An 8,571-nucleotide genomic window follows, 5' to 3' on the forward strand; every position below is an offset into this window, starting at 1 on the left:
TATCTCTTTCCAGGTCCTGCCTTGTGTAGAGTGAGGTGATAAATGCTTTAGGCAGCCAAATCCAAGCACAGCTGGGTGCCTGGAGGGGGTGGGGGTGGTGGTGGTCCTATATGGTGCCTCTGCCTCTGGAGTTACCTTTAGGAAAGGTCAAGAGAACTATCCTCCCCTCCATGTCTGCTGAAAAGGGGCTATTTTGCTAGTCTTGGTATCAGTAATTCACCACTTAATATAACCACGTTTTAGTTTTGTATATGAGCGATCCTGGACATCCAATACCATCCCCCCAGTTCCCCAGGGCCACTCCTGGACATTCTAGACACCAGAGAGGCTTCTTCTGCAGCCAGTCTTAATGTAGCAGATCAATTTTGGGGGAGTCTGGATGCAGATGTGTGTGATCCAGCCTGAATTTGAGACTATCAGTTTCTTTAACACCAGCTTGAAAAGTCTGCAATCACTAGCCCTGAGAGATTACTTTGGTTCCTAATGGGATATCCTGAGTCAGGGTGGCTGAAACAGCTACCAGTTTACCTTGTACATGGCAGGCAGAATTCTCAATGCTAACTTATCACTTGCACTTATTGAAGGCCTGGGGGAGATGGTTTCATCCTTCATAATTCCTGTATGGCTGATGCCAGTGGACAGTCAAGGTTTTGCTGTGTCACTGTGCAAAAAATAAACAAACAAACGAACAAACAAAAAACCTGTAAGGTGAGGGATTGTGCTTTTCAATGACTAGGGAGCTAGTTCCAAACCTGGCACAATCGCCAAGAGCTAAATGGAAGAAGGTCCTTGCTCCTTCTCCAGAAAACCTTTCCTGGGGGTAATGGGTGACTTGCGGCAGTGGCCTTCAAACTTTGCTGTGTATTAGAGTCAGCTGGAGGGTTGTAAAGTCGCGATGCCTGAGCGGCTCAACACAACAAAGAAATCAGAATATCTGGGAGTAAAACCCAGATTTGGGAACTATTTAGGGAAAGTCTGCCTCGATCTGTAGCAGAGTTTTGGGACTGACTTTCTAAACTGCAGCCACTCCTCATCTTTGGCCTTGTGAAAACCTTGAGACCCCGGCTTTATCAGTCCCCCTTTTGAAAAACAGAGCGTGTCTCAGCCCTAGGTATGCAAAGCTAAACGTCTCAAACTGCTCTGCATTCGAATTAGCCAACTTAAGAACAAGTCCAACAGCACTGCTAAGCAAGAGCCTAAAAACTCAGCGTTTCCCGACATCTCTTGTCGGCGTTGACCGTTTGCCCGGGACACTGGTTTAGAAGCACAGCATAGGGTGTCTCTACATCTAAGAAATCAAGACAGCTTCTAGGTTAGAATAAAGCTTACTCTGGACTGGGCATAACTCCACTCCACCTCTGGGATTCTTTTTCTCCAGTTTCCCCTCTTCTGTCTTTTCTTTCCTCCCTTCCCACCTCCTAGCGCGCTACTTTAACTTTTCAGTCTCGTTCGCTAAGCCCATGCGCCTGGGACTTGTTCTTTGAATCTCAAGTCCGAAAAGCCAGGAATCCTCGATCATGGACTTCTTCCTGCTAAATTAGAGGGAGTGAAATTTCGCTCTCCTCTCCATCCTACTTCCCCATCCCAAACTCGCTAGATTAAGTTCGCTGAACAGGTGCGCACCCAATGGCAGCGCCCTCTCCAACATTTTCCCCACCAGAGAGGCAAGTGTCCTACATTTGTACGTAAAGGTCCTTGAGTGGCTAGGTGGAGAGGCTCGGATGTCTCTTCCTGGAGCGGGCCTCGGGGAGCTGCAGCAGCCCCAGCCTCAGGCACCACTGCCAGGCGAGCGCGCCTTGGGCTCGCTGCTCCGCACGCAGCTGGAGGCCTGGGCCGCTGACCCTCTGGCCACGTAGTCAACCCGAGGATGTGTGCCCCGGGGCTCGGCCTTGCCTCGGGTGAGGAGGCTGGTCACCATTCAGGGTGCAGGTGTCATGGCCTGGAAATGGCAATATCTGAGCAAACAGGTGGGCGTCGCTTCCCGGCCGTGCGGTGGCCGCTGGCTCGCAGCGCGCTCCAGCTTTCGGCGCCGCCGCCGCCGCCCCTTTGCTCTGCGGACCCAGCCAGTTCCCGGGTGGCCCAGCTGGGTGGCTCCGAGGCCTGCCCCCTTGGGCTGCGGCGGGAGGCGGGGACTGCCGTGCCGAGTGTAGGGCGCCCCAGCCGGGCTGGCGGTTCCCTCTGGGCGCGGGCCTCTGCCGGGAGGGCGCTCTGGCGCCAAACCCGGGCGGGCCGGGGGGTGGAGAGCCGATTGAGTTTATTCCCATTCAGAATATAGAGGCTGGTGGAGACAGAGAGTCTCCTAAATGGATGCAAGTCTCCTGAAAGTCTGGGCCGGAAGCCTCGAAACTTTCTGCCACGCAAAGCCCCAGCTAGTCGCCAGGGCTCGGTCCTGGTTCCCTTTGTGCAGGCCCGGAAGTGTCCGCCCGGTTTTCCCACTGCCTGGAGGGGCCCAGGGTCGCGGATAGACTCGGACAAGGTTCCGTTTACTTTCAGTTTGTCTTAGTTGACTAATGGCGGGACTGATTGTAACGCGTGCTCTGAGATTTTCTCCAGGATTTGTCACTTTAATTTTGCAATACGAGGTAAGGCCGTGTTTTTTAAAGTGGAGACACTCTCTTTGCCTTTCCTGCCTTCCTAAAGGAAGCACATCCTCTTGATGTGCTCGACGGGACCTGCAGACTCCAGACTCCACTGCTTTTTCTCAAAACCACAGACTGAAAAGAATACACTTCGACTGCTGTTAAAACTTGTCAGATTTCCATGTTTTAATCGCTGGTAATGTCTTAATAGTGGAACCTTACCACTTTTGCACGTGTTGCTGAAAAGAGAGCTCTCCAGTAAAAGTGCCGTGCCCATGAGTCTTTTGAGGCTGTGCAAGGTTACTTATCAAGGATCTCAAAATGACAGGCAGGCTACCTCTGGATTTCCAATCACATGTTCAAAACTCGAAGATTCTCAGTCTGGAGAGGTTTTGTTTTGTTTTGGTTTGGTTTTAAAAGCTCATTCCTCCCCACCTCCACCCCCAATAACACAGTACTTAATTGTTTTATTAAATTGTTCCAGGTTCTGGAACCCGGGGGAGGCACTGTTCAAATGGTATTGTTTTTTCTGTATTTATGTCAACACAGGAAGTTGCATTAGAAACTTAAGTTGACATTTTAATAAGGCCTGATCAAGTATATGAGGTTTTTTTTAAAAAATTGACATAGCACATATCACTTCATTTGTTTTCAAACTCAAAATGTGCCCTTTCTGAATCTTACGATGTAAATTGTACCGTCTTTATGTTAGATAATTTTAGCTGTGATATTGTGAATATAAGAATTGTACAATTTTCCTTTGAAATGTGGTGCTGAGAAGAATAAAAATGAAGTTTTCTTTCTGGAAATGGCTGGAAACAAACGTCAAAACCTGACAATTTACACACACAGTTCCCTTTCTGACTTGACTCACCCCTTTGAGAATTACTTTTCAAAACACCAAAGTTATAGGATACTAAGTTAATTGTGGTCTTTCTAATTCTGAAAAACTGGTTTTCATTTGCCTCAAAACTTTTAAGGCAAAGTTGTCTAAAATACTTCCTTGAACAAAGACTCAGACAAAAGCATTTGACTGCTTTTCTCATCATTTTTTCATTTTAAAACTGTAGCTTGAATGAAACTCAAGTGTACTGAATAAAGAATAAATACTTAAAAATTGTTTAAATACATATTTTCTCCTTTCATTGTTGGAGCATTCAAGCAAAGATTGTGTAAAATTCAGGTTAAGTAAAATGTAAAAAATACATATCCAGTTTACATTACATACTCTTTTTGTGTTCAAATATTTATACCAAAAAAAACCCCCTAAGATATTTCCATCTTTAACATCTTTTTTTCTTTTACCTTTACTACTATAAAGAGAAGCTAACATAGGAAAGCCTCTTCAAAAAATGAGATTTCCTTGGCCTTAGCAGTTCTGATGTGTTCCACTGCCAACACTAGGTAGGAAAAATCTGACTTGTGATGTTGTGATTAAATAGCAGCCTGGCTCAAACTGCCCAAAGAGAGGGAATTCACTATGAGTTCCACAGTTTTATCTTGAGGAAGAAACTAGCAGAAACACAGAATTTTAGAGCCTTAGAGCTCTCATTACGAAATGCCCCCCACTAGAAAGTGGCATATACTGAACCCAGCTTAGGTGTGTGTACTGAGCCCAGTACAAATGTATATACTGAGCCCGGAGCTATTCAGCTTGTTGGTGGTGAGGGTGGTTAGGATTAGATGACAACACCTATTCTCGAATGAGTTAGTCTATGATGCTGTGTCCTAGATTGTACTCAGGATTAAAAACCTGATTAAAAGACCTTTCTGACTGAAGAATGTTCTTAAACCTTAGCATCCAATCTGCTTTAAACAGGTTGCAATTAAACATAATGCTATGTGTTCATTGTTAATTGCAGACAGGAAATGTCTAGTGTTGATAGAAATTACCTCTAAAGTCTTGATTCTGGAAAAAGCTAGAGAAATGGCTCTTGGATTTCTAATACTGGCATTTCTTTGGTGACTATTTCCCATGAATTCCCTCAACTTGCACTGAAATCCACAAGAAAACCAAAAAATGGAAACTGCAAGCCTGAATATGCCTACAGATTACCTGTGTCTTTAATGTGTCTTGAGAAGTTTGGATACATGCTTGATATTTTGTGGCAACAAAATACTAGTGCCAGGCCTGTATACCTATGTAACAAACCTGCACGTTCTGCACATGTATCCCAGAACATAAAGCATAATTAAAAAACATTCAAAAATAAATAAATAAATAAAATTTAAAGACTCAGAAAAAATACTAGTGCCAGGACTCCACTTTTAGTATCACTTTTCGTATTTTAGTATTTAGTATTATCATTTTATCTTTCAATACATTAGTGAAGCTTCTACAGTATTGTTCTTCCTTTTCAAATCAACAGGTGATAGTAGGAAAGCAGGAATAATCTTCCAGGAATCATTATTTTATTGAGAGTTATTAGGGAGTAATAAGAAACTTGACAATAAGAGTGGAAACATTAAATCAAGGTGGGGGAAAAAAAGAAGTATCTACCTAAAGAAAATGTTTTATTCATCAATAATCATAACAATGGAAATGGATTAGGAAAACAGCTAAAGGAAATCTTCACCAATGAGTTTGACTATATTTATTCCCGTCTCTGTGACACCAAATCTCATGATTTTCTAAAAAGAAGATGTGACCCAAAATTAGCAAACACTGCAAAGAAGACACACGTGCTATTTATGAGTGCTTTTAAGTCTCTTAGCAGAGGCACATTTGGAAGCTAAATTGAATCACAGTGACTAAAACGTTTTCTGAAATCCCCAATCCGATGTTGAAGCACATGGCTCAGAAACAATCTCAATATCATTAAATAACCAAACCACAAAAAAGGAGAAGAAGCTCTCAAATATCTCTTTCCGAAACGTTTCCCAAATGTATACACATACGTAGACAGTAGAGGTTAGAACTGGAATTTTTTTTCCCTAAACATTTGCTGCCCCCACGTGTCCCTTTAGAAAACTGAGTGTTAAAGCTAAATCATGTTCATTAGCAGCTTCTGTACAACATTCACAGGTTAGGTACGCTTAAGTATGATCACAGAAACAGCCTAGTGTTGGTAGAAAGCACCAGAGACAGGGCGGGGAAGCAGGGAGGGAAGAAGCTGACTTTTGCCACAGACTCCTGGGGTAATCCCCAGTAATTACATAAGGTCCTTGTGTCTTTGTCTCTTCAAACTTGAAACGGGTGGCAGGCTGGTGGGACGGGACGAGTAGCCAGATTTTCACTAAGGTTCCATCTAGCTCTAATATTTGGTCACTCTCATTGAGGATGATCAAAGAGAAGTAGGGAAATCCAGTTATCCCATTTCTGGCCAAGTCGTCACTTTGGAGGTGTGGCCAAAAACTCATGAATGAACTTCCTGTTTCATCACTCGAATCCATTACCTCGGTTCTCTGTCATCTTGACAAACTTGCTTCCCAATGTCTGAGTGGCTCTGAGCCTAAGGAGACAAGAAGGAATTAGTTTTCTTTAATGTCCAACAATTATATATTATACAGTATCCTGCTCATGACTACAAAGATGAAAATCATCTTCCACGTTTATAGTATGTATCAGTAGCAGGTGCCTCAACACCTCTACAGCTCTGACTAGTTTTTGTTTGTTTGTTTGTTTTTGAGACAGAGTCTCACTCTGTCACCCAGGCTGGAGTGCAGTGGCACAATCTCGGCTCACTGCAACCCTCGCCTCCTGGGTTGAAGCAAGTCTCCTGCCTCAGTTGGGACTACAGGCACACGCCACCACACTCGGCTAATTTTTGTGTTTTTAGTAAAAACAGGGTCATCATGTTGGCCAGGCTGGTCTCGAACTCCTGGCCTCAAGTGATCCACCTGCCTTGGCCTCCCACAATGCTGGGATTACAGGCGTGAGCCACCTCGCCTGGCCACTAGTTCTTAAATCTCCACAATACCATGATCAGCATGGCAAAGCCATTCTCTCCCTATTCCAATTTTGTTCAACTCTCAGGTAACCACATGTTCAAAGAAAGGCTGGGTCCCTCCCTTGCCCAAGGGGGTGAATTTTGATTCATCTAAGAGAGATATTAGTTTTATCCTGATCACCATCTATGAAGACATGTAACTTAAAAATTCAAAGCCCCAAAGGCAGGAAATGCAACCTTTTAGGTTAACTAGGTGGATTTTCAAACATTTTCTCCATTACCAGATGGTCTAATATTTAACTGAATAGAAAACAGATTCATAGTGTGAAAAATATTTGTGTATTCTTACCTAAATCATGAACCCATTATTTACCTTCTCTCTGTGTACCAAGAAACCAAAGACGTTTAATGGGCATGATTACCAACTATAATCAGAAGTATCTAGGGAGAGCCAGAGGGGATGTGATCTTAGAACAAGCTTTAGAGTGACAGACGTGAAGTCATTGTCCTTAGAGCTACAGTTCAGTTTGGTGGAAGAGCAAAGTGCCAGGACTATTTCAGGCCCATTCTTCATTCTCAGGGTTTTGTCATTTCTGCAATGATTCTCAAATGACAGTCTCTATTCCCATGCTGCACCCATATTTTCCCAAAGCTGGTTAATTTAACTACAATATATACCCTTCTCAAAAACTGCTAATGTAACAGGGAGGAAACACTCAATATTCGGGAATGCTGATGAGTTTCCTGAGTAGCATGCGACTGGAATGGGAAGAACAGGAATCTAGTATCAGCCTAGCCACAGGCTGGCTGTTATGTCCTTGGGCAAGTTTCATCTTGTCTCTGGGTTGCATTTCCTGACCTGTAGTGCAAGAGTATCAGTCCCAACCATCTCTGAGGCCCTTTCCAGCTCTCAGAGACCCTGGAATCAGATTCAAACATCGGTCAGCTGAGTTTCCAAACAACACAGCCTGGAAACAACAATTCTAAAAATAAAACATACAACTAAGAAACCAGTCACAAGACTAGAAAACATCATCACATGTATTCTGTCACTGGTAACAAAACAGTTGCATACATATGCGAATCAGTCCTATTTATTATTATTATTTTTTTAGAGACAGGGTCTTGCTCTGTTGCCCAGGCTGGAGTGCAGTCACAGCTCACTGCAGTCTTGAACTCCTGTGCTCAAACGATCCTCCTGCCTCAGCTTCCCAAGTAGCTGGGACCACCGGTGAACATTGCCACACGTGGCTAATTTTTTATTCTTATTTTTATTAGAGAAGAATTCTCCCTTTGTTGCCCAGGCTGGTCTCAAACTCCTGGTTTCAAGTAATCCTTCTGCCTCAGCCTCCCAAAGTGTTGGGATTACAAGCATGAGCCACTATGCCTGGCCAAGTCAGTCCTATTTTAGATTCATCATTATTCATTAGAAAAAGTATTTTCACTTATTTGTATCTCACCCTAACTTATAAAATGCAAATAACGTTTGCCTGACATGAAGATAATATACCACTTAATCATGTTATTGACTTGACTTAAGTGGGCTACACAAATAATGCCAATAATATTCAGTAATATCATAAAAATTATGACATTTTTCTAAGGGAACTGAGTCATACAGGCCTTGAACGATTATATATAATAATCTTTTTTTTTTTTTTTCTTTTTTTGGACACAGAATTTTGCTCTTGTCGCCCAGGCTGGAGTGCAGTGGCGCAATCTCAGCTCACTGCAACCTCTACCTCCCAGGTTCAAGTGGTTCTCCTGCCTCATCCTCCCGAGTAGCTGGGATTGCAGGCATGCACCACCATGCCTGGCTAATTTTTTGTATTATTAGTACAGACAGGGTTTCACCATGTTGGCCAGGCTGGTCTTGAGCTCCTGACCTCAGGTGATCCACCCACCTCAGCCTCCCAAAGTGCTGGGATTACAGGCCTGAGTCGCCATGCCCAGCAATAATCTTTATAGTCAAGTTTGCTGTTGCGTTTTTTTTTTTAAAAAAAACAGAATCAGTTGTTTTGTCTTTTATTTTGTTTTGTTTTAGAGGCAGAATCTCACTATGTTGCCCAGGCTTATTTTGAACCACTGGCCTCAAGCAGTCC

This window comes from Pongo abelii, chromosome 5 (genome assembly GCF_028885655.2).
Source record: "Pongo abelii isolate AG06213 chromosome 5, NHGRI_mPonAbe1-v2.0_pri, whole genome shotgun sequence".
Taxonomy (NCBI): Eukaryota; Metazoa; Chordata; class Mammalia; order Primates; family Hominidae; genus Pongo; species Pongo abelii.